Below are 26,232 nucleotides of genomic sequence, written 5' to 3' on the forward strand. Positions count from 1 at the left end.
ATAATCAACATTTGAAGTGAGATAACCAAGAAACACCATTCAGATTCTGTGCCTTTGAATTTTCGAAGGAGCTGAGTGAGGATATAACCACTGCACACTGCTACTGAAGGTAATGGGGCCCTTTATATGTCCAGCTATCCTTTGTCAACAACAAATTGTCGCTTTTTTGGTGTTGAATATATGCTGCATGGTAATTTGTGGACCTAATAGGTATCTAAATCCATTTTGTTTGTTTTTTTATCTTATATTTTGGAAATGTACATCCAGTTTTTTCCTTTAAGTTTTTGGGGGGCCCAAGAGCGTGGGGCCCTAAGCTATATAGCTTGTTTAGCTTATACATAAATTTGGCACTGATCAAGAGGCACAATGCACGCACCTTTTCCCAGAGTCTTAAGGCAGGTAAATGGTACAGTGATCTGGCATCCTACATATGGGAAGAAACTTTGGCAATCCTATACTGGAAGAAACTCTGTGAGCAAAAGACCACTGTTTGATTAATTTGTATTCTCTTTCCAGCTTGCTGTAATAACATCAACTTCAAGTGATAAGGATGCTGCTAAATCTGCTTTAATTAATGTCAACTCTCTCAGTAATAAATCACTATTAATTCTCAAGTTAGTTCTTTTGGAAATGGCCTCCTCTTTTTGGCTGTCACTAAGATTCATTTGGAAATTGTCCCAACTATGGGATGCTATATTATTACTGCTCTTCTGTTCTTAGCCTTCCAAGGTGAGTTTCCATCTGGCTTGTGGACACCCATAATCATTGTGAGGCTTTTAGTAAGACGTTTGCCTATAGCAGAAGTCCAACCATTAGTTATATCAAGTAGGAGGTGCTTACAGTCAAACACCCATCCATATTTTTCTACATTCAGACATAGATGTTCTATGATGCTGGTAAATAATGCAAAGATGTCTGTTTTATTAAAATTGGCTAAGATTAGTTCCTAAGTGCCAATATAGATCCCCCCAATATAATAATGTCAGATTATTTTGGATGAAGTTATCTAGTGACAACAGCACTAGATTCATAGTGAAAGCCATAACAGGGCTTGAGGTCTGGACTATTTATGTATGGTACATTCAAAGAGGTTGGAAAACATGAGAACACATGAGCACCAAAGTAAAGTGATCTATGTCCATTTGGGTTACAGAGGTCATTCTCAATGGAGACACAGAGGTTGGTCTTCCCAAATCTGAGTATGATGGGGTTTGCCAACATCTCTAAGGTCAGGCCCAACTTAATGCTGACCTGTTAGTAGATTTATCTAAGGAACCAGGAAGAAACAATAGTCATATGAGCTATGCTTTTATTTTATTTATTTCTAATTTCCCTTCATCATTAGGTTACAGTAACATAAAAATGCAATATTAAGATAAGTTAAAACAATTTACAATCAGGGGGTGAGCATTTCCTCTTCCTCACTTCTCTGAAATTGATGTTGGTTTTGCTTCTTCTGATGGAAGATTTAAATAGAAGAGTGTCATTTCTAGCCCATTTTCCTGAGGGTTTTTTTCAGTGTAGCCAGACTCTGCGTGGGACTTCGTCCCTCTTGTAGGTCCTCTAAATCTGAAGCTCCCCCCCCCCCAACCCCTGCTCAGTATTCCACCAGGCCTTTGGCGAATCACTGTTTTGGGTGAAACAGACAGATTATATTCAGGACACAGTTTGTGGCATAGTAATGAAGTGTAGAGCATGGAGATCACATTATGTAATGGAAATTCATCATTTGAAAATAATCAGAAGGGAGTTGAAGACATGGAAAATTCCATGCAGGCTCCGAAAAGCCAGCCAAAAATATACTAAACTACTACAGATTGTTGTTCCTAACCATGAAACTAGAAATTTCTTTAAAATGAATACCCATGAGTTGAGCATGGACACCTGAAAAGGGAAATATATCTTTGAGTGTAATCACTCTTTAGATCACCTCACTCAATGTATGTGTTTTAGGAGGAAGCTAGGGAGGCTGCCTAGACAAGCAGTGGGACCCCATTTCCTGTTAATCTCATGGAGCTCCCTCACCCACAGAACTAATAGAAGAGGCTTAAGTGTTGAAGGTAGGTGACAAAAAGAATTCTCTGAGGACTACATGTTTCAGTGGCAGCCCTGAGACTGGAATCATATGTAGGTTTGCTTTTCAGAAATTGCATCTCCTGAGGAAAGAGCTGTTTGATAGCCAAGTGAGAATATGTGGAATTGTGATTGAATCTGGGCTGGGGTGGGGAATCAGCCATGGGAGAGATGTGTTCTGATGAGAACCATGGCATGGGGGAAAGGGTATATACTATTCCTGGAATTTTATGTCAAATGTAAGTGGTGAATTTCATATAAAACAGGGTTTGAAATTTTTATACCTACAAATTTGTATATAATTTTTAGTAGATACATCTCTCAAGATTTCTACTTTACCTTTGATATTTTCTTGAGGGTCTTCTTTCTATTGCCACCACATATTTCTTCAAAATTAACGTTTTATCCTTGAAAGAGGCAATCTGCATTGTATTGACTCTAAAGTAGTCCTATTTATTTTAAGTAGCAAACCCCGGTATAAATGGGTCCTGGATTATAGGCAGTTGCCTGCAAAGCCATTTGTATGCAAAAGTTATTTCCATATCCTTTAGGTCCTTGCAGATCTTACAAAGAAGTTTGATGTTTTGTATAATTGCTTCTGTGATATTCAATAATGGATAGCTTCAGATTTTGTTAAACTTAACATAGACAAAACAGAGTAGCTATCGATTAGTTCACCGAGGCAGAGGTCTCAGGTGTCATCGTTGGTAGTTTCCATTTGTGGTGGTTCTTTTTATTCTTCAGATAATGCTTGTGACCTTAGGGTCATTGTGGATTCTGTGCTTTCTTTTGAAGCCTACATCAATCATGTAATTAAAGTGTCTTACTACCATCTTTGGAATCTAGCCAGACGGAGACCTCTGCTCTTTCTGGTCCACTTGTTAAAACTTTAATCCGTGGTGCTCCCCCCACCCCAGCCTGTAATTCTCCGTGTCTGTTCCTAAGATTATGTCCAGCAGTCTTTGCCTTTGGAAAACAGTCTTCTAAATATGTATCTGAAGAAGTGTGCATGCACATGAAAGCTCATACCAAGAACTAACTTAGTTGGTCTTTAAGGTGCTACTGGAAGGAATTTTTTTATTTTGACTATGGCAGACCAACACGGCTACCTATCTGCTTCTAAATATGTGGAACACTATCTTGGATTCTTATTGTTACAGTTTTACTAATTCCTACAAAATTTTTCCTTAACTTTAGATTTCTTTTATAGATGGATGCTTCTTTTATAGAACAAAGAAACTTCCTACATCTGTCTCAGGGGTGAAGAATGCTTTTCAGTCTGAGGGCCCATTGCCTTCTGGGAAATGATCCAAGGGCCACATGCCAGTGGTGGGTGAGGTCAGAGGCAAAAGTGGACAGATGAATGAATGTAAAGGTTACCTTTTGTACAATAAGCTTGTTAATGCACATAACCCCCCCCCCCACCTCTCTGTCCTCTATTGAGACAAGCAAGATGCATTATCAGAGTTCAAGGGCACCTTCTGGCCAGTCTAGAACACTTGGCATATGAGGCACAGCTATTAAGGAATACAGGATGGCCTGAGGAAAAGACATAGTTATATGATAACTATACTTGGTGTTCCCAAGGCTGATCATCATCCCATGGCTTTTCTCCCCTTGTTCTATTGGAGAAGGATTTTGTCTTCTTTCAGTGTCCTGGATAAACAATTGTAGCAATATTCCCACAGATAAAAGAACATCTCCTTCTTTAGAGCAGGTGTGGGGAAGCTTGGGCAGTCGAGACATTGCCAAACTCCAACTCCCACCAGCCCCAGCAAGCATGGCCAGTAGTCAGGGAGGACACCTGCTTTAGAGTCTTGCCTACAAGGAAGGTAGGTTATACAACTGGAAAACGGTGTAGTGGAGAGGAGCAAATCCTTGCACATCGCCCCTGCTTTTCATTAAGAGGCAGGGGAGGGACGGGGAGATGGGGATCAAATCTAATACTGAATAGAAATCAGGGGCAATGTGGGAGGATTTGGCCCTCTACCCAACACCATTTTCCAGATAAACTTTGTCTTCTGGCTGCTTCCCTGTAATGATAAAAATAAAACTATTCTTCACCCTGTAGGGCAACCAGCAGTTAGAGAAGGAAATTATTTTTGATGTACGGTAAATTGCTTGGGAAGGTTAAACATCCCTTTTTCTTTTCCTCATCACCCTGAGATGCATGTGAAGAAGGCAACATCTGGAAGATCATGGCTTCTTCACCCATGCCCTTGAGCAGGGATTCTTCTCAATCAAAACTCGCTGGAGTTCAGTTCCTGCATCTCTCAGGTGGGTGCCATTGTCATTATAAGACAACAAGGGAGGTGTTCATGGTGAGTTCCAGCACCTCTTTTTCTAGAAAAATAGCACTGGCCCTAGAATGTGAAGAACTGTTCATGAAGTTCTTTGAATTTTACTTACAGTTTTGTACAGCATACCACCAGACTGCTCTGAAGTTGGCCACAATCTCTTTTGGATGTTTGATGTGTCACCAGGTATTTCAAAAGCACCCTGTTTTAATCTGAAATATGTTATATTTTAGTTCACCACCGCCTACTGAAAACACACTGTGCTGTCAGCAGCAACTTGCAGAGGACTGTTGGGTAATAAGATATGGTCCCATTTAGACCCTGTTTGTGAGTGTATGTGCGCGCACACACCTATACAGTTGTCTTATAAATGTGATAGAAAATGTCTGTGGGTAGGATGTGTCTTATGGCAAAGCATTATTCTTGTTACTAAGTCAAGATGGGGTAAACTTGCACCGTGAATTATTCCAGACTGCCATTTTCATGAATTTGCCTCAGGAGCAGGCCTTGGGCATTTCCCCAGATTAATGAATGGGTGGATTTCACAGTCACAAACCACTTGTTATAGAAAAGAAAAGCCATGCTCCTTGAGCTAAAGGGTGTGATTTTCTACATTGGTTATGTTGCTCTTGTTGTATGCATGAGTTTATGACTACCGTTAGTTGTCTGCCTTTTATTTCAAACACATTCAAGGGAGAGCCTTACAATTTTGTTTATTGCTAGGATAATAACATACTGCACAATATGTTCTCTGTGTAAGGCTAGAATAATGGCATCAGGGAGCAATTTGTTCTCTGCTGAAACATGAACTTTCATCAATAACAAAGAGATACTGGAACACCCTTCTGCAAAGTTGGATGGTTGTCCTGAATCATTACAATGTTGTCTGGCAGCATCTTCCAGTGTTAATTGCTGCAATGAAAATATAATGTGGCTTCTAATTAGGGAGAGCAGACTGGACTAAACAAGAGGAGTATCCTGTATACTTGACTTGTCAGTACTCTTAAAGGTAATGGACACATTTGGAAAAGCATTCCCTGACCCAATAACCCAGGTGCAGTTCATAATATTTTCTTATTTTAGATGCAAATTAAATCTGGGGTACATCGTTAATTTAATTGGATTATATTTAATTAGATGCTAATTAAATCTGTGGCACATCTTTCTCTGCGTATTGTAACCCTTTTCAAACGTCAGGCCTCTTGTTCAAAAACCCCATATTCCCATCTAGCATTCATCAATGTGATAAGCGCAGCCCACTTCAAAACCCACCACCTCCATATTCTCCCCAAATCGTCTTTCTGTTTCCTCGACTCCTGGTTCCGTTCTGTGGAACCAGAATGTAATGCTAGCCTTGTCTACTCAGAAGCAAGCCCTGTAAAGGTAAGTGTGTCTAGTACTAGAGCCTAATACTTGTAAAATCCAAATATTGAGGCTATATAAAGACAAACCAATCTAGGGGTTTTTTTTAGTCACCTGGAGAGCTGCTGCAGTTTCATATATTCTATCAATATTCCCTCAGAATTTTGGCTAATATTTAACCTGAGGTGATCCCTTGGATTTTGCTTCAGGCAAAATCTGTGCTGTAACTTTAATCAAAAACCTTAATCTCTTGCTGGGGGCAGGTACTCCTGATAATTTAATATCAGTAATGTATCCCTTCACACACTATTTGTGTTAGGAGCAGTGCTTTCAAACCATGTTAGTATCTCTATGGCGAGATGCACCAGTAGTAGTTCCAGGTTAGCTAGTTCTGAATTAGACAGGGATTTTGAAAATGCGGCCTCATTTCATTTCTAACCCTCTTGGCTGAATCCAGAGAGTGGAGCCTTGTATCGCCTTTGCACCTTCTATTTGAATTGGGCTAGGGGTGGGTGGGAAAGAGACATGAGTCTCTCACTCGGGCATTTGCGTGCCGTTCACATTCAGCCACAGCTAAAGGGCAAGCAGGGCAATGCTTGAATGCGGCAGCAATTGAAGGTAGCTTCCTCACATCGCCTCACACATTTTCTGAGGCTAATGAGGGAGTTCGGAGACAGCCTGTTTCTGGGTAGTCTGACAGGCAGATTGCCTAGAAAGCTCATTTAATTTATTTATTTAAATGTCTAAACTGCCTTCCCACTGACAATGTCTATGTTGTTTTGTAATCATGCACATGTTAAAACCAACCACATTTATATATATATATATATATATATATATATATATATATATATATATATATATATATATATAAAATTTGCAGGTTTTGGTGTCTTCGGGTGTCTTCCCGTGTAAGAGTTGGGGTGTCTAGGCGACGTTTCGACGAGGTCTCACTCGTCATCTTCAGGCTGGTGCTTTCGGCTTCTTGTTACTGGAACAGAGCAGGATCTCAGTGTTTGAGTTCCTATAAATACTGTTGAGGGGGTGTGGTGTATAGCCTCCAACGTTCTGGGCAGAGAGGAAGTTCCCAGGTTAGTGTGTCTTTTCTTCTTTTGTTCATTAATTACTTGAGGGATATCTTGAGTGATTTCTTGAGTGATATTCTGAGTACCACTTAGGAGGGTCATTAGGTGTGGATTAGTTGCTAAAGCTTTCGTGTCTTGACCTCTTGAGCTTGTGAAGAGTTTTTCTGAGAAGATGGCTGTACTGCACTTGGTTGTGCTCTGGCTTGGCTTCGTGTATAGGGGCGAGCTGTGGTTTTGTGCCCTGTGCCAGCCAGATCTGTGTAGGGATTGCAGGGGGGTGCAGCATCCGGAGGTGCCACTATGGTTTGGCTACTGGATGGTGTCTGTAATTTATCTGTGGAGAGGGTCTGGGTTTGGGTCTGGTGTGGTTGATTGGAGATGGCGTTCTGTGTGCCTCTGGTTCTGGTGTCGGTTTTTGTGGGGAGGGCTATTTTCCAGATGTCTGGCAGGCGGGACGTATCGTCACGCTTGTTCATGTTGTGAGGGTGTTTCTCTATCTCGATGGCTTCCATGATTATTCTCTTGTGGTGGTGTTCCATGTTAAAGAGCAATTTGGAATCTGAAAAATTAATTTCGTGTCCTGTTTCTTTCATGTGTTGGTAAAGAGAGGAAGTTTTTTCTTCTTTTTTGACGGCATTCTTGTGTTCTGCGATACGTGCATTTATTCGTCTGTTTGTTTGTCCAATGTACGTGGCTGGGCAGACTTTGCAGGGTATTTCATAGACCCCTTGGTTTTCTAACTGGATTTTATCTTTGGGGTTTCTGAGGATATTGGCTATTTTTTGGTTGGTGCAAAAGGCTGTTTTGATATTGTGTTTATGGAGGATTTTGCTAATTTTATCTGTAGTGCCCTTGATATAAGGAAGGAGGGCCATGCCATTGTTTTCTTCTGTGTCTTGGTTTTTGGGGGGTGTTTCTTTTTGGATTAGCTTCGTAACCCTGTTTTGCTGGTATCCGTTGGCGATTAACACATTTGAAAGATTCTGTAACTCAGTTGTCAAGTGGTCTTTGTCAGCCAGGCGTTTGGTTCTGGAGATGAGAGTCTTGGCTACGGAGTTTATTTGTGCAGGGTGGTGGTGTGATTGTGCATGTAAGTAGCGGTTGGTGTGTGTTTTTTTCCGGTAGATAGTGTGTCCTAGGGAGCCATCAGGTTTTTTGTAGATTAGGACGTCAAGGAAGGGAAGTTGGTTGTTGGCTTCTATTTCCATAGTGAATTGTATTTTGGGGTGTAGGCTGTTGAGATGTGTGAGGAAGCTATCTAGTTTTTTCTTCCCGTGTGGCCAAATTACAAAGGTGTCGTCAACATACCTGAGCCAAAGTTTGGGTTTGTGTTCTGACTTGTCTAAAGCATTGGTTTCAAAGTGTTCCATGTACAGATTTGCGATGACCGGTGAGAGGGGTGATCCCATAGGTGCTCCTTCTATCTGTTTGTATCTTTGTCCATTGTGGATGAAGTACGTGTTGGTTAGGCAGTGGTTGGTCAGGTCCAGGATGTATTCGGGGGGATTGTATTTGTTTTGAATGGCTGTCAAGGCTTCATTAATGGGCACTTGTGTGAAGAGAGATACAACATCGAAGCTCACAAGTAGGTCGTCGGGATGTAGGTTTTGCTTCTTTATTGTTTCTATGAACTGGAAGGAGTTTGTAACGTGTGAAGCGATAGATTCTGCATAGGGCTGAAGTTGCTTAGCGAGAAATTTAGCGAGATTTTGTAGAGGTGAGCCTATGGAGCTGACTATTGGTCTGAGTGGTGTTCCTTCTTTGTGTATCTTGGGGAGACCGTAGAGTTTGGGGCATCTGGATGATTTTTCTCTGGGGATGATTCTTAGCTGGATTTCTTCACTGATAGGAGAGGCTTTTATTTTGGATTTGGTGGTTTTTTCCAGATAGGTGGTGGGATCTGTTTTTATAGGTTGGTAGGTAGGGTCTTGGAGTAGATTTGATAGTTTTGCTTGGTAGTCCGATGTGTTCATCACAACAGTGGCATTACCTTTGTCTGCTGGGAGAATGATTATGTTGTTGTCTTTCCTCAGGTTGGTGAGTGCTTTCTGTTCTTCTTTGTGTAAATTGCTTCTGGGTGGTTTGCTGGAGCAGAGGATGTTGGTGACTTCAAGTCTGATTTTATTGGCTTCATCTGGGTTGATTTTGGTTAGGCTAGCTTCGACTCCGCATATGATGTTTTCCGTGGGGATGCGTCTCGGGGCGACTGCAAAGTTGAAACCTTTGGAGAGTACTTTGGTTTCAGTTGAGGTGAGGATCCTGTCTGATATGTTATGTACTGTTTGTTTCATGGGTTGTTGTGGAGGGTGGCTGGGCTTCTGGCGTTTCTCTAGTTTGTGGAGTTTGTTGGTGTGTGTGTCTGTCTTATGTGCGGACTCCGTTTCAGCTCTCCAAACGGCTAGTTGTTTGCATTTGTCCCAGAGTGCAGGGTGGATTTTGTTACAAAGTTTGAGGTGAAGAGTGAGCAGATCTTTGTTGGTTTGGTTTAGTAGGTATCTTTTCTTATGTAGTTCGTTTCTGATTAGGGATAGTTCAGTTCGTTTCAGGATCCTTTCGGTAGCTGGGGTTTTAGAGTGGAATTTAAGTTGGAAGCATGTGGGAATTAAGTTGTTGTCTCGGCAGTTGCGTAGGAACAAGAGATCACATAAGATGGTGGCTCTTCGGATTTCTAGTTTCTCGTAGGTTCTTGTCAGCTGGAAGGTTTCCTCCCCGTAGAGGTGAGATATTTGCTTTCGTAGATTTTCACGGGTACAGGAATGCAGGTTTTGGTGTCTTCGGGTGTCTTCCCGTGTAAGAGTTGGGGTGTCTAGGCGACGTTTCGACGAGGTCTCACTCGTCATCTTCAGGCTGGTGCTTTCGGCTTCTTGTTACTGGAACAGAGCAGGATCTCAGTGTTTGAGTTCCTATAAATACTGTTGAGGGGGTGTGGTGTATAGCCTCCAACGTTCTGGGCAGAGAGGAAGTTCCCAGGTTAGTGTGTCTTTTCTTCTTTTGTTCATTAATTACTTGAGGGATATCTTGAGTGATTTCTTGAGTGATATTCTGAGTACCACTTAGGAGGGTCATTAGGTGTGGATTAGTTGCTGAAGCTTTCGTGTCTTGACCTCTTGAGCTTGTGAAGAGTTTTTTCTGAGAAGATGGCTGTACTGCACTTAGTTGTGCTCTGGCTTGGCTTCGTGTATAGGGGCGAGCTGTGGTTTTGTGCCCTGTGCCAGCCAGATCTGTGTAGGGATTGCAGGGGGGTGCAGCATCCGGAGGTGCCACTATGGTTTGGCTACTGGATGGTGTCTGTAATTTATCTGTGGAGAGGGTCTGGGTTTGGGTCTGGTGTGGTTGATTGGAGATGGCGTTCTGTGTGCCTCTGGTTCTGGTGTCGGTTTTTGTGGGGAGGGCTATTTTCCAGATGTCTGGCAGGCGGGACGTATCGTCACGCTTGTTCATGTTGTGAGGGTGTTTCTCTATCTCGATGGCTTCCATGATTATTCTCTTGTGGTGGTGTTCCGTGTTAAAGAGCAATTTGGAATCTGAAAAATTAATTTCGTGTCCTGTTTCTTTCATGTGTTGGTAAAGAGAGGAAGTTTATAGGAACTCAAACACTGAGATCCTGCTCTGTTCCAGTAACAAGAAGCCGAAAGCACCAGCCTGAAGATGACGAGTGAGACCTCGTCGAAACGTCGCCTAGACACCCCAACTCTTACACGGGAAGACACCCGAAGACACCAAAACCTGCATTCCTGTACCCGTGAAAATCTACGAAAGCATATATATATATATATATATATATATATATATATATATATATATATGCAGGTTTTGGTGTCTTCGGGTGGGCATGTCTGTGGAATGGAGGTATGCAAACACACTGGATCAGTGATTCTGTAATGATGTGTCAGAATCATATCTGTCAGATTCTTGTCAACATTTCCAGCCCTTGAGGTTTTTGGCAGGGAAAGTTAAGACAGGTATTTACTGCTTCTAGCATCTACTTGTGCACAACTCTGTTGAACAACTTCAGAATGTTTTCTTTCCACGTTTAAGCAGCTTGTGGAATGCCTTTTGGATGAATACATGCCAACAGACTTTATCTACTGCTTTATCTATTGTAAGCCTTAGAATCTGGCTAGGAAATAAGTATCAACTTTTACAAATGTCTTGTTTTAAAAGACATGCACATGTGTATATACAATGAGATACATGTGTGCACCATCTAAACTGCACAGAGACCTACCCCTTTACTCCTGCAAGACCAACTTCTGGTCCATTTGTGTTTGGCACAATCTACCTCTGTAGAAATGGGACACTCAGAGCTCCCTCACATGTTAAACCAACTGCACCCTTTCCCTTTCATTGGATATGATCAGTTGTTCCTATTCCATAGTGGCTAGCCCTGTCCCCCCCTCCCCCATGCCCAGTTCAGGGTGAACTTGAAGAGTGTGAAGCCATCTTTAACAGGAGCTCAGCTCTGGGTCCTGCCACCATCTCTGTCTGAAGCTTTCGCTACCATGATTCCAGATCACAGTCCCTTCCTCTATAAGTGATTTTGAGACCTTGCTGGAGGACCTCCGGGAGAGACCGGACAGCCATCTGCTGCAGCCTTTGATTATGAGTGGTTGCTGCTAATTCGTTATGTGGACTGGTTATTTTCTGTTGTGTATTGTATTGTTAGCTGCCTTAGGTATGAATGTACAGAAGAAAAGAAATATATAAAATATGGCAGGGTGACTCGCACCCATTTCCTAGCATGTCTGGAGACAGAGAGAGCATCAAACACAGGGTCTCTCTTCAGATTTGAGTGCAGTCTGCCATTGATTCCTATACACTCATTATCCCCCAACTGAATGCCTAAAGATGGTTACTATCTTTTCTACATGCAGTAGCCACGATGTGCTGGGAGCAGGCTCACTACTTGTGACAAAAGATAGCCCTGGGGTGCCATGTGGTTTGATAACTGACAAGCACTTCCGGGGGGGGGGGGGATGAAAATTCTGTCAAAAGATTTGACACCATCTGTAGAAATTTCTGAAAATACACCAAGTCTTTCGTTAAAAATATAGCGTGTAATGAAATGATATCATTCACTGCGTATTTACTTGAGTCAACAAAATGTGACTCAAACAGTAGCGGTTCTTAACTACATTATGCTATCACTGAACTGCAGCTGCCAGTATGTGAGAACCATAGGACCTGCCTTCTAGTAGTAGCTGCCCTGACAGCTGTGGTGTGTGCTCCCCACAGACCTATTAAATCTGCACAGTCCACTGCAGACTTTCACGTACACATTTAAAATCTGGTTATGAATGTCAACACAAGTCATTGTGCCCCACCCTACTTAATATCATCGGCAAATATCAGGGGTTTAAATCCATTTCTTTTGTGTATCAATAGCATTACTGTGTTTGCCCAGATGTCTTTTGGAGAAAACAGTCACACAAGTAATAAAGGACATTTCCTTACAATCAAGGAAATCTAGGTTCTTCAAACTGTCTCACTGCAGCCTTGAGAAAGTTATAAGAACAAGTCAAGGGTGTTCTTTAGATCAAATGACACAGAGACCTTTTGCTCTTTAATGGAGGATGAGTTTTACGCCCTTTCCCCCTATGAAGTTTACAATTTAGAGTGACTGTGTGTGCAAGTATACTGAAAAGTGCCGTCCTTGCTGACCATGAATCAGAGATCAGACTGTACTTTGACTCTGTTCTGTCAAGAGGCATTGGCAATGAGCTCCTTGCATTCTCTCATCACTGACAATCCGTTTTGGAATTCCAAAGATCAAACTTCAGCCAGGCTGAGCAAATCTCTGTATCACTCTGAAGGAGAAAATAGCAATGTCATAGAGCAAACTAAATCAAGATCATCAGAATTTTCCCATCAAAATCATAAAAAAGTAGAGAAAGGCCAAACCAAATACTGAAATGGCAGGGTCATGAGAATTTGATGTTCCCCTGCCCCAGACTTTTCTATCAGCCTCTTACTCTCATTTTCAACAAGAAAAGTAGCAAAAAATGAGGAAGATAACGGGATTTGAAGTACTAGCCAATTCCTTACAATCCCTGCCCTCCACATGGTGCAGTAATATATCAGTGTTTGTCAAGGCTGGACATGGATCTTAAGGTCAGTTGGGAACCAGGGACCATGGGATGAAGGCAGTAGTCAAGAATGATGGGCAAGCCTGGACTGAAAACAAACTAAAGGATATAAGAGCAGGACAAAGTTCAGGAATGTATTGTTGCTTGAGCAAGACTGAAGTGGAAAAGTGAGTCCTTCCTGCCAAGGCCTACCCTGGGTGAGTGTGGTCAGTTTACAGCATGGTTTCTCAGAGTGGTGAGTATTGGCCTCCAGGGATCAATGGGAATAAAGACCTAGGGGGCAGAAAATGACCTAGACATAGAAATACATTTACAAAGTATAGTGCAAAATATTAAGTTAGGAACTATGAACCTCAGAAATAAAGAACATGAGCATTTGCAGAATGCATCTTCCTTGCACCTCTGTATTTAATAAGATGATTCCACATCACAACACTGTTTTCAAACCATGCTGCTTTACTGTTGGACTTTCTAATTTTTTACATTTCATAATTCCTAGTAACGGTGAAGGATGATTAATGAATTTGGAGTATATACTCATATTTCTTCAGTTTATTTCATGTATGTTTCTAAGAATTTGGGTTTGGGTCAATGACAACTTTATAAGCTCATCAAGGCTTCAGGAAATGCAGACATTTGGGAAACCCTAGTCTAGAGTCTGAGTATTCTATGTTGCTTAGAAAGAGGCAGCAATGTGCAGTACCATGGCTCACCCCATGTAGCAGCATGAAACAGACCCAAAGGCTCCCAATTTGAGCTCTGGCAGCTCCTGACAACATGGGTTGGGCAAATTAAATAATAATAATAATAATAATAATAATAATAATAATAATAATAATAATAATAATAATAATAAATTTATATCCTGCCCATCTGGCTGGGTTTCTCCAGCCACTCTGGGCGGCTCCCAACAGAATTAATGATAATAATAATAAAAAGCGATAAAACATCAGACATAAAAACCTTCCCTAAACAGGGCTGCCTTCAGATGTCTTCTAAAAGTCAGATAGTTGTTTATTTCCTTGACATTTGATGGCAGGGCATTCCACAGGGTGGGTGCCACTACCGAGAAGGTCCTCTGCCTGTTTCCCTGTAACTTCACTTCTCGCAGTGAGGGAACTGCCAGAAGGCCCTTGGAACTGGACCTCTGTGTCCGGGCTGAATGATAGGGGTGGAGACGCTCCTTCAGGTCCCAGGTTCAATCCCTGGCATTTACAGTTAAAAGGGTCAGGTAGCTGGTGATGTCAAAGACCTCTGCTAGGGACCTTTTCAGAACAGATTATACAAGGCTAGATGAACAAGCAGTTTACGCTGATATAAAGTAGTTTCCTGTGTTTACTTAGGATTTGAGTCCCTCTTTCGTATACAGCTACTGTAGTTCTAATGCTAGCGAGATGGAAAGCTTTAGGCAAATAATACTTCTAGCACCAGGAAAACAAAATGTTACTCCACTAGGCAGGAGGAAGTGGCAGTCTATCATTAAAGATAAAAGAAGAAGAAGAAGGGAAAAGATTGAGAAAGGCGTCATTGCCCTGCCTTGTTCCCATCAGCCAATATCTATCTTGCCACCATGTTTCTCAGCGTATTCCGTTTTGGCTGAAACCTCCGCTGGCTTTGTCTCTTCAAGGCTAGAGCATAAGCATTAAATACTGCTTTTTTTGACTTTGGGGGTCTTTGGTCTATGGATGCTTGGGGTTATGATGATAAAATGCAGACTCAGTCAAGGCTTTCCAGCAGTCTTTTGGAGAAGATGGTGAATAGCACAGAGCCAGGCAAAAATTACGTTCGCAAATCTTGCCTGTTTCCTTCAGTCCAAGTTCATCTGAACATGAGGCTGAGCAAGTCATCAGAGTTCCCCTAGCTTCCCTCTGGGAATTGAATCATGTCAAGCCTCCAGAAGAGACTCCCTTTGCTTAACTATTTTTTTTTTTAAAGAAGCTTAACTGTAAAAAGAACAGAGAGCCTATTTATGTGTGATGGTAGTACACATCTTGTATGTAAGGTCAAAGAATCCCCAGCTTTGTTCCCAGAATATAATATCCTCTTATTTATGTGCTTTGCTACTTTTAGCTGCCCTAAAAGCATTGCGGAGAAATATGTGCTGACATTTAGGGCAGTAAAGCAAATATGATATTACTTGTGCTAAGGCTTCTGGTGGTTTGTAAACTCCAGTGGTAGGCCCCGCTACAAAATGAAGCTGGTCAATGGGATTCATGAGATCAGAATGGAAAAGACATATTAGATACTCCCATGGCCTACTGAAGCCATTCTATCCTCCTTCTATTAATAGAAACCTGGGCTAACCACATGCATTTAAATTATTGAGGTCTGTTTCTAATATTGTTGATTCAGAATCAAGTGTGGGACAGCTCTCTGCATTGAAGTGGCTAAGAGACTGAGCTGTGAATCATGTAGTCTAGGGGTGAGAACTCTGTAGATATCCTGAATTCCATCATCCATGCTGGGTGTTGGAGTCTAGCAAAATCTGAAGGGCCACAGGTTCCCCATCCTTGAGATAGTCCTTGGTTCATATTTCACCTTTGTTACAAAATCAGTAAATGGCCTCAAGCAAGCCACACTCTCTCAGCCTCAGTTCCCCCATTGGCAACATGTGGGTTGGTAAGAATGACTTCACAACATCATATTCCCACTACTCACACATTTTGCCTGTGGTTCCTTGTAAAGAAGCATTAGTATACAAGTGCACCTGATTGTCCTGGATGTTCAAATCATGTGTAACCCTTAAGCTGTAGCTCTTTCTTTATGCTTTCTCTTTTGTCTTCTCTTTTGAATTGTGGTTTTCCTTTCTTTTTTGGAATTTTTGTTAAAAAAAAAAGCCCAACAACATTCAGGGTGTCCTGGTTTTTACTTTTTGAAATATGGCTGAAGCACCGGCCACCCTTAGAGTGTCGTCTCTTTCAGAAGCAGCAAATGAAATAAGTAAATGTGATGTGTGGATCTTTTTCATTTGTATACACTATTTATCATTCTGGGTACAGTGTTCCTTCCAACCCCACCCGCTTCCTTCCTGGCAAGGTGTCCTTCTTTGATTGTATTTAAAAGGCTCTAAGAAAACAGTCTTCAGTGGCTAGGAATTGATGATGAGACAATGCAGCTGTCCAATATCATGAGGTGAGTACTGAAACTGCCTGCTTTCCCCAGGAACCCTTTCTAAAACCCTGAGTCACTGAATGTTGAATCACACTATTCCTGTCAATGTGGTCTCATTCCTCTCACATCTTTGCTCTGCTTACTGTACATTACCTCACAGACTGTTTCCTGGTCAAATGGTGTGGCTTTTGCATAATTCTGAGGCATTTCTCTAGCTCATTAGGAGGGGCACAACATGAAGCTGGCTGTATTTACAGAAAGGAGCTGAAAAGCAAAGAATCCCATTGGCGTCTATCGTGCCATCTGTGCAAAGGCAAAGAGCCCTTAACAAACAGGTCAAGCAATAAGCTGTGTTTTCTGCTTTTCCCATTTCACCTATTTGCTGAAGCTCGTGACCGCCTGCTACTTGATTTCTGGAAAGGTCAAAAGGTTGCAGTATTAAGCATCACCCTTAAAAATTCATCATTTGTCTGACAAACAGTGACCTCATGTTGACTCTCTGACCAGCTGTAAACTCGCTGATTGCACGTCTCTTCATTCCACTCGGTTTAAGATCTCTGTGTAAGCCACTACAAGGAGCACTTCAAAATTTAGCAGGAAGTGATTGCCACCTATTAAAACAATGGTAGGCTATTAGATTAAACCATCTAATTAATGAATATATTGAAAGGCTTCACCTTTTACAATGGCTTCTCATTGGAGAAAGTCCTCAAAACAAACACAAACATTCCAATAGTTTAGTAATTAGGAAAATATGGCTAATGGCATGGTTGACCATCTGCGTTGGGGGGAGGTGTCACTCTGTCCTACAGGACGTGATTTATGGGCCAAAGTAACTCTGTAGAAGTGGTCGAGCTCCGTAATAAAGCTGATATCACGTAGCACCAAGCAATTTAACTGTACAGACACTCTGATCTAGCACTGCATACAAATGTGATGCCAGTGAGCCAGTATGAACAAAAAGGGTTTTAGCATGGGATCCAAGGTTCAAAAGGGGAGGGATCATATATATTGCCCTTCCTGGACAATTATACTTAATTATACATGTAAAATCCATCTCATATAAAATATTACATTACTCAGTAGGACCAATGCAGTTGGCTCTTAGGTGGGGCAAATGCACAACAACTACCCTAATAGCCTCCTTAATAGGGATGCGGAAGGGAGAACCACCCTAATAGCCTTCTTAAATCCTTTTAATCCCTGCACCTATTTCTGGATAGTGCTGGTTATACCTGTGTTTAAAAAAGTATAGTATACCTTTGTCAATGGTGGGGAACATATGACCCTACAGAGGCTGCTGGACCCCTAACTGTCATCATCCCTGACTGGGCACTGAAGTCCAGCAACATCTGAAGGGCCACAAGTGTGCCCCCCCCCGGTCTAAGTTACCAGATGCTGGGGATAAACAAGAAGGGTTAGCCATCACCTTCATAGCTTGACTGCTTGTGTGTTTCTCAAGGCAAAAGCTGAATGTAGAACTCAATGGAGAACCAGACAATTATATTTATAAGAGGGAAAGGGAGGTGATGATCTAAGATAATATGTTAGAGATGTGTTAGAGATACAGAACGGTTGCAGATGATGGAACAATATGTGGCTGAAGATTCTGACCTCTATGTGGCTATGTGTTTTCTTACTACCAGCCCATCTCACCTGTTTTGCTGTGATTATTTTGATTTATTTTCTTCTTAAACACTTGCAATCCCTTCTTCTCCAGTTTTCTGCAAATCACACACTTTGTGTCTAGTACATGCCTTCTTTCAAATCATTAATTGAAATGCAGAGCAGCGCTAGACCCAGCACTGAGCTGGAAATACCTTCCAAATTTGATGCTGATCCATTAATTACCCCTTGAGTGTAGTTTTTCAATTGAGTACTCGTTTAATGGTAATTCCTTGTAGTAAGGGTTTCTCAAGTACCCTTATGAGGCTGTCATATAGAACAATACATCAAAAGCCTCGCAAAAGATATATCGGCTGGGGTTTTCTTGTTTACTAATTCAGTCCTTGATCAAAGAAGGAAACTAGGTTGAGCTGGCATGGTTTAACCTCAATAAATCCACATTGAAGGAGAGTAACAAATATTTTGTTTTATCATTTCTCCAATAACTTAACTTTTTCTTTTTTAAAAGAAAAGCACTATTGATAGCAAGGGTTTTTGGCCTTTGCCAAGATAATTCTTTCAGGATCTTTGGATAAAGATCATTGTGTTGTATTGACTTTGGCTGAGCAATCCTATACGTGGCAATTATGCATGAGGATAGGCAGGAGGTTTGCTGGTGCTACAGTAGTGCATGGTCAGCATATAGTAGAAGTGACCAATCCTGGAAGGCAGGGGGAAATATAATCTGAAAGCAGGGGTGGTAGGAGGAGCTACAGTCTTAGAGCCCTGGAATTATTCCAAAGGGCTTTTAATCAGGGGATGTAGTGCAATGGTATTCACATGCCATGCAGACATGGAGATGCTTAATAACAAGGAGGCACAACCAGGACAGCTCCCTGTGCTACGACTCACAGAACAATGCCACAGCACCTCACACCATGAGTTCCATAGTCAGAGGTGGCACTGTGGCATGTCCCCAAGTGTGTTCATGCTGTTCATAAGCACCATTTCAGATCACCATGTAAAGGAAAGGATGCACAGCATAGCCAGGAAAACTTTTTGGTTCGCCCCTCCACCTGGTGACCCATGTGACCAATCCCCCTAACTATTTTGCCCCCCAATCCCATTTCCCCCTTTCCCATCCCCTAAACACCCTTCTTCCCCTTCCTTTCCCGACTGCCTCATAAACCATGACAAGAACATTCAGCTCACTTAGGCCCTCTTCCCCATTTCACAATATCGAAAGAGCAGCTGGTGGGGCAGAGTCACCTCAATAACCTCCTGACAGCAGCATTGCTGCTTCTCACCAGTAAGGGGAGGGGCTAGGCAGTGGAGAAGTCAAAGCTGCACAGATGCACAGCCAGAAGCAACCAATTGGCTCTGCTGGTGTACCCGCAAAGTCCCAAACTGGCTGCCACTCCACTGCCACAAGGCTATTGCCCTGTTGGGAAGCTGCTCCTGCAGCAAAGCAAACCCAAGTGAGCAGAGACTAGAGGGCCATTTGTCCAGATGACACTGAGGCCTGCTTTCCTCTTAGAATCCCTTCATGAGACCATCTTAAGCCAGATGATAGTAAAATGGGGGCAGGGAAAATGGATCCTTATCTGCACCCCTGTCTCCAGTAAAAAAAGAAAGAATGAATATGGCAAAGCGTTTTTGGACGTTTTTAAAGTGGGTGGATTTTCCCTAAAAATTCAACCCATAGACAGGACAAAACAGAGTCTGTTTGTAGGGGAAATGAAACTGTCACAGTACAGAAATATGGTAATCCACCCCTGGACCTGTGGCTTTTCACATTCTTTATTTGCACAAGAGTTGCTGTGTAGATGTTCATTTTCTGCTACTCAGTTACTATCCCAGTGGCACAAATAATATACCAGTAACCAGCTTTAGAGAAAACAGAACTTGTTAATTTACATATGCCATCACAGATAACATAAGGGAGATAGTAACACAGGAAAGCCAATGATCACAATGTTAAGATAAAAGTCAAGTGACCTAAATTAGAAGAGGCAGCGGTCATGGTTGGCATGCCAGTTTCATTCCTGGCATCTCTAGGTAGGGTTGGAAAAGACTCCTGCCAGTCAGGATAGTTAACAGCAAGCTAGGTGGACCAATGGTCTGACTCGGTATAAGGCAGCTTCCTATGTTCCTTTACTGCGTACTTTACTGTTTAGAAATGAAAAGTGCCATTGCAAATGCACGTATTTGGAAGTATCGAAGGTTCTAGGATCCTTATGAAAATGCTAATGTTGAATGTAAATCTCTATAACAAGCTACTCTATTGAGTAGAGAGGTAGAACCTTCATGAATACGTCCCATTGAGATGTGTTTTCTAACCTCCTCCTTGTCTCCTTAAATGCTCAAAGTTGTTTATGATGGAACAGCTCCCTCTTTGATGAAACACCCATGTGTTTAACTCTACTAATTTAAAAGGACCTCTGATTAATTGTTTGGTAAACTCATTGGGATGGAAAGGGAACTTGTTTAAATTCCTAATATTTTCTTTCAACAGTAAAAACAAAATGGCATGTTTTTTCCCCCCCTCCCTCCTCCTGCACTTCCAGTAGACAGAACCACTGACATCACAAATCAATACATTACTGGCAATTGTAGCCTATTTTAGCTAAAGTGCAATTTTCCAAAGCAATCCCTCCAAAAAGTCCTGACATCAGTGATTTCCATGATAGAACTGAATTAAGCCCTTGGATCACAATGGCCATTGTCTGTCATTTCCCAGTTCATTAAGACACATAGCACATCAATTCTATTAGCTGTTGCCTGTTTGGAAATGGGCTTTTGTGGTCACAGGGACAAGTGTAGTTCTGGGAGGTGGATATGTTTGATCCCCCCCACACTTTATATGAATATGGGAGGTTGAAGACAAGTGCTCCATGCCCCAGCTGGCTCAACTGAAAGTCAACATGGCTGAAAGCATTACAACAAAGGCTGGGTACTTGTCCCCGCCTCTATAGCTATGTAAATTTCAGAGGAGACAATGAGTGTCACAAAGCAGAGCTTCCCCTACATAGTCAGAGAGACAAGAGGCAGGATAGATGACTGGGACACTGTCAGGAGAACGGGGCATGGCTGGCTAGTATTCTCAGAGCCACCAACCCCTTCAAGGGGAGAATGAACAAGACACCTGGATTTTATGAGCTGAGACCAGAGACTGAGGAAGATGGATTGAGGTGCCTTACTGGAGAAGAAAAGAAGGTACAGTTATAGAAGAAGAAGACTTGAAGGTAGCCCAATGAACCCACTTTAATGTGCAGGTCTTGCAGTCAGGACAGCCCCAGTGATGACCTAGACTTCTTGACTCTGCCCAAAGAGCAAAAAGGACCCTCTACAATTTTTGGAGTAAGAGGCAGAGATGGGACTTATTCAGGAACATCTCACAATAAGAACCAGGGCACCAAATGAAGACCCTGATAGTTGGCCCTATACATTTAAAATAAAACAAGTGATCATAGTATAGGGTGGAACACCCTCTGGCCTTCCTGTAGTTTGAGCACAGCCTTGCATCTGATAAACCCAATCATTAGCCGTAGAAGCTGAGGTCATAATAAACCCTTTAATCTGTAAGATACAAGTCTACCAATTATTTATCAGCTTGCAACTATCTCCTACTTAATGGCTTCTAGGTTTGCTTTATAGGTGCATTAAACAGGGAAAGTATTGCCATTACACCAGGGACCAAAATAAGTATTGACTTCTTTGAACGGGAATAAACTCCCATGAGAGTTCATTTACAGGGCAAGGAAGAGTTCCAAGGAGAAGGGGCTCCATGGACAGCAAAGTGGTCTGTGAAGAGGATGGCAGAGGAGCAAGAAGAGAGTTCCTTCATGTGTATCAAACTGAAATGTTTTAATGATGGAATTCATACACACACACACACACACACACACACACACACACACATATATATATATACCACAGTGGAGGGCTGCTGGGGGTGGGGCAGGGAGAATGCTTTACCACCACCACCACCACCACCACCACCGTAATAATAAAAAATATTATCAAAGCAAAACAGATAATGAGGTGGATGGCCAATTCAGCTCTAACAGGAAGAGTCAAACTCCAAGCCCTTCTATGTTTGATCAGTGGGGCAGCAGGATAGGAGGCTTGGGATGGCATTCCCTTACCCATAGAATTGTTTTTAAACTGCCTATGCTTTCATATTACTCAATATAAGAATGGTATCCCCCCTTTTAGCAGGGGTGAGGTTGCCCCAGCCCAACTTGGAAGAGATTTGATTTGGTTTCTCCCAGAGGAGGAGGAATTGGAGTCCCATGGACAGGGGTGGCCAATCAGAAGGGGACTGAACTGCCTCTCGGTTGGTGATGTTGGGCCAGTGACCACCTCTCAATCCAACCTACCTCATCCTAACAAAAACACCTTAAAGAAAAAGAGGTAAGTAAGTAAGTAAGGAAGTAAATGTCACACTGAGGCAGTTTTGGGTTGGGGACACTGCAGAGTGATTACCCAAAGCCTGGGGTTTTGGGAGGTATTTCAGGGTGCCTTTCGAATCAGATATGGGCAAGTGGGTGAACTCTTGACAGCAACACCTAGGGCACATGTTCAGCTCAAAGGCCCAGGGCTCACCTAGGGAGAGGGAAATTTCCCTAATCCTATTGGCTGAGGAGCCACAGAATGTTGGTGCTCACATGCCCAGGGGGACACAAAGGACACTGCCCTCAAACCTCACCTGCCCTCACTTCTTTAACTGGCTTGTTATTCTATGAATCTTCTTATTGTTTTATCTGAATAAATATACCTTAACCTTTTACCAGTATACTGCCTTTTGAGGTCATGCGGGCAATGAGTAGAAAACCAGAAAAAGTAGCTATCAGAGAACCTCTAGAGGTTGGTATGGAGATGTTCAGCTTGTCACAGAGCAAATGTTCCCCATTTCTTCCATGGTTTGACAACTGGTGGTTGGCTTGTGAGCAGATTTCCTCATAGTCACAGTGACTGTGCTGCTCCCAGGATGTGCCCTTCACATGCCTTTGTTTATCTTATGGGATTTGTGAAGCCTGTTTTCATCTCAGCAGCGTAGCAGACACCCCAGGAATAAAATCAGCAGGACAGGTTCTTTGTTATTAGAAGTCTGTCAATTGAGAGCAAAGTCTCTTTCAGAGCTTTTGTTGTTGAACTAGTTTCATTCACTCAGGGACAAATTCAACCAACACAGTTAATAACATGAATATAACATGAATAACCTATAAGGAAGGGTGTGTATGAAATCTTTAGATTAAAAATAAAAGCACATAAAACTTTTTAAAGCCCCGATCAGCAGGCTTTCATGCATCATGCTATAGATTCACATATGACCAACATCACACATAGATAAGATCAAGGAATTATCAAGGGAGGCTGGCAAAACTGGAATCCATTTTTAAAAACAATGTTTTTCAGGATTCCAATTAGGATTATTGCACAGTTTAGGGAGTTCCATTCTGTACCGAAAGGTTTGCACAAGTTAGGGGATTGATCACCCCTGCTTTTCAGCGGTAGCTATCATGCCTGCATTGCAAATTCCCATGTCATATTACTTCCTTCCCATGTGAATGTTCCTGTCTGGTGAAAGGTTGCAATGGAGAGCGAGGATGGCTGTCAGTGGGGGAATCACAATTTCCACTGGACTTGTGGGATTATCCACACAATTCTTCATCAGACACTGTTTTAAGGCCAATTCTCCCATCCTCAAAAACAATTATGTCCCATTTGGTGTTCCTGCAATTGCTTGATGCTTAGGTTTTGATGCTCCATCAAAATGTTATCTTTAGTACTTTGCTTCCAACTTGATTTATACTTCACTAGAGTTAAACCTAGGTTAGACATGTGTGTGTGTTTCTTTACAATATTTATGTATTGCCTTGTAACCAAAAAGCAAACAAAATACACCCTTATTGACATAGTAGTTTGGGCAACAGTTAAAAAACTTAGGTTCTCACTATACATAGTTCATCTCCCTTTATCAGGACTGGCACAGTGAAGAGTCACAGATTAGGCCCATTGCCATCATTTGATGGAAGCAGAGTTAGCACAGGATCCAGCGGATTCAGTGCTGGCCCAGTCCCAGCCCTGTAAACATCCCATTTGGCAGGATGCTTCCACCCACCCACATTGAGACCCTGTGAATGCAGAAGGGCCTCCCTGCCAGCTGTGGAGTCCAATGGAGCTGGATATCACTATGTGGAGAGTACCTCTGCCCCATCTAAACCCCTTCAGAACAGTAGATCAGGGGGTTGGATTGCCCTGCCCAGCTGCAATCTTATGCCCACTTACCTGCGAGTCAACCCCATTGAACTCAGTGGAACTTTACGTCTGTAGAGAAATGCATAGAATTGCACTAACCCACATCTGTGCATACTTATTTTATTCCATTTTCAAAATAGTAAATACAGGGAGTCCCAAACCAGAGAGCAATGTTGACTGTCACTTAGATTTGTTTCAGATTGTTATCACACTTGGTAGAGATACTGGCTGAGGCTGAAATTTGAATGCGCTGGAAGAAGTCGCTTGTGACATAAATAATTTGAAATAAAAATGTCACGGTTTTGACTTTTTGCAAATGACTGCACTGAACTTCCAAACTGTTGCAATTCAAAAAGCTAATTCAGGATTGTGTACATTAATGCCAATGCCCTATAAAACTGCCAGAATATTTTTTTAAATAAAAAAAGTCAGCAAAGGCAGAGAGGCATTAGTTTTTAGCCTGTGTCAGCATAAAGGTTGCCTCAGTTGTTTCATCTCAAAACAGCTGCATGCTTTCATTGACTTTTTTTGCCCTTTCTTTGTGCACTCATCCTAACCTCTTAGGTTGTTTCCTGGCCTCACTTTGCTGACCTATGACCGGCGCTGACCTTTAGCTAGAGAATGTGACATTTTGTTCTCCTCTGGCGGATGTGTGAGGCTCTCATTATTCAAAGGTATGTGAAAATAATGACCTCTAGTGACCTTTCAGTTTCCTTTCATTTACTGGTGTCCTTTAGGTGCTTGTTCAGCATATTGCCATGCCCAGTCATTGTGTATGTCTGCTTAGTGGTGCTATATTAAAATTTCTTCAATAAACATGCATCTCCTGTTTATTAATTCCATGCTTCATTTCTCTCCCTTATTGCCTGTTCAAGCAAATGCCATGGAACCTGACAGGAAGGAACAGGTGGGCAATTGGCTTCATAGGATCAGACGACTGCAATGAAATGAAAAGCAAGCATATCCAAAGGATGGTCCCAACCTAAGATATGGTATCTGCCGGCTTCCAACAAATTAACCTCACAAAAGAGACAAGATCACAGCAGGAGCAAGAAAGGTGCGACTCTCCAAAATGAGTCAAACATGGGAACCTTTTTCAGTTCAAAGGTCATATCTCCTCAGCTTACTACACTTTTGAGTGACAACTGATTCATGGTTATTTGGTGTACCTTTGTGGACATTTGACTTGCTGATGAAGAACATTTATTGAAACGGTCTATTATTCCGGAAGGACTGTTCTGTTGCTGCGTTTGGAGCACCCTGTTGCTGTGTTTGGAGCACCTACCATCATTCTTCTGTGTTGCTGTGTTTATAGCACCATCTCGCTCCCCCTCACTTTTGGCAAAATTCTGTATTAACTTTGGAAGGCGTTTAGCCTCAAAATTCAGTGATTCTTTGCGGTCAAATACTAATCTGATCATTTCCTTTCATGGAATATCTACTTCACTCTTATTAGTTCGTGACTCCATGTACATATTGTATGTTTTCTGATTGTGAATTAAGAAACAGTTTGATAGTGTTATATAAATATTGTTAGTATACTACAGTCATACCTCGGGTTGTATGTGCTTTGGGATGAGCATGTTCAAATTGCGCTCCGCGGCAACCTGGAAGTAATGGAGCACATTACTTCCAGGTTTCGCCACTTGCGCATGCACAGACGCTCAAAATGACGTCACATGCATGCACAGAAGTGGCGAAAAGCGCTTGCGCAGACATGCCGTAGCTGGTTATGTTTGCTGCTAGATGTGAACGGGGCTCCGGAACAGATCCCGTTCGCATCTAGAGGTACCACTGTATTAGCCTATGTGTTGCTTTATGTTTCTGTGGTGATGGACAGGGCCAAAGGTAAAAGGGGGCATGGGGCTCCATGTGCCTCTTTCTTTTGTACATAAGGCCACCTTTCAGCTGCACAAACCAGAAATTTCTACACACACCCTCACCCCAATTAGGCAAAAGTCACTTTCACAATTCAAAGACAAGTTCTAGCCAGGCAAAAGGGAGGAGGCTTTGGCTATCCTAACCATATTTTCTCACTAATTTTAATATGATGAGCTTTCAAGTAACTGTGCTTATGTGTGCAGCATTAATGCTTAACATGCATTAATACTCAAAACCTTAGGCATAACAAGCAAAAATAAAATTATCTGGAAGCGTCTCCTTTGTGGGGTCTTGTTTATTTCAGGACTCAAGCTGAAAAATTGCCCAGATAAACAAATCAACTAACTTAAAGAAACCATGGGACTGCAGTGTATATTTATTGTCACCAGTTCCGTCCCCCAAATGTGTAGTGGCATTTTAAACTTTAATAGGCCACATCTTCTTGGCCAGAAAATGCAGACAAATGTA

General features: G+C 42.1%; 1 long non-coding RNA gene across 1 annotated transcript; it reads left to right on the plus strand.

Annotated features, from left to right (window-relative positions):
- The first annotated feature begins 1,599 nt into the window (after positions 1–1,599).
- LOC308590054 lies at positions 1,600–26,232 on the plus strand. The gene is made up of 4 exons (XR_014009644.1): positions 1,600–2,060; positions 21,838–22,035; positions 24,448–24,557; positions 24,759–26,232. It is a non-coding gene; the product is annotated as an uncharacterized lncRNA (long non-coding RNA).

This window comes from Podarcis bocagei (assembly GCF_964188305.1).
Source record: "Podarcis bocagei genome assembly, chromosome: 6".
NCBI lineage: Eukaryota > Metazoa > Chordata > Lepidosauria > Squamata > Lacertidae > Podarcis > Podarcis bocagei.